Here is a 922-nt window from a genome sequence, read left to right as displayed (position 1 = left end):
CGCGCGCGTTGGGAGTGGGAGTGCGCGCCCCGCGTGGCTGCGAGGGACCGGGCGCGACGCGGAGCCACCAGAGAGTGCAGCGTCCAGGTGCCTCCCCGCCCACCCCCGCCAGCCCGGCAGCTTTGGGGCGCCGCTCTCAATCGGATCACTCCCAGGACCTTGGCCAAGAGAAGCCTCGGGGCTCACGGAGATGAGGGGCCGCCTGCTCAACCATGACCAATAGCGTCGTCGGGGGCGGGGCTCTATCTCCAGCCCCGTCGGGCCCGCGGCACTCGGTGCCCTCTTGACCAGAGAAGTCTCTGGAATGGTGGCAGGGCTGACGATCTACGGTCTGGGGTGGCTAATAACCCGTCCGAGGATCGAGGGTCGCAGGCCTCGGGTCTACAGGAGATCCACACCACCTTCCTACACTCGTTGCCAGCCAAAGTTGGTCTGCTCCTGACCCTGAAATTTATCCTCCCAAAGGAGTACACTAGAGATGGATAGGGGCAACAAGTCGGCCCAGCAGCAGATTTGTGCCCTGGGGACGGAAATGGATTGAAGGGGCCCCGGAGGGTTGCAGGTTACCAGAGAGGGTCTAAGAGAGATGGAGAAAATATGGAGTAGGTAGATGGCTCTCGGCAGGAGCCAGGAACTGGTGACAACGCCAGGTTTCACACCGGCAGATTTGCCACCAGCAGTGAGATGAAAATATCTAGGAAGACGTTAATTAAAATTATCTGGAAGACTTGATGGTTTTAGTATCCTGGGCACCAGATAGAGTGAGAGGTGAAAACGGGTCTCTTTCTCCTGGCTTAAGCAGGGCTATCTGAGGAGGGGAGAAAAGTCACAAGAATGGAGGAGTGAGCACCCTGTAGAGTGCTCAGGGTGGGCCTATAACTGTGGATGGGCCTAGGTTGAGGAACCTGCTTAGGTGTGTGTG

This window comes from Rattus rattus, chromosome 6 (genome assembly GCF_011064425.1).
Source record: "Rattus rattus isolate New Zealand chromosome 6, Rrattus_CSIRO_v1, whole genome shotgun sequence".
Classification (NCBI taxonomy): domain Eukaryota; kingdom Metazoa; phylum Chordata; class Mammalia; order Rodentia; family Muridae; genus Rattus; species Rattus rattus.
Note: the sequence above shows the minus strand (reverse complement) of the source record.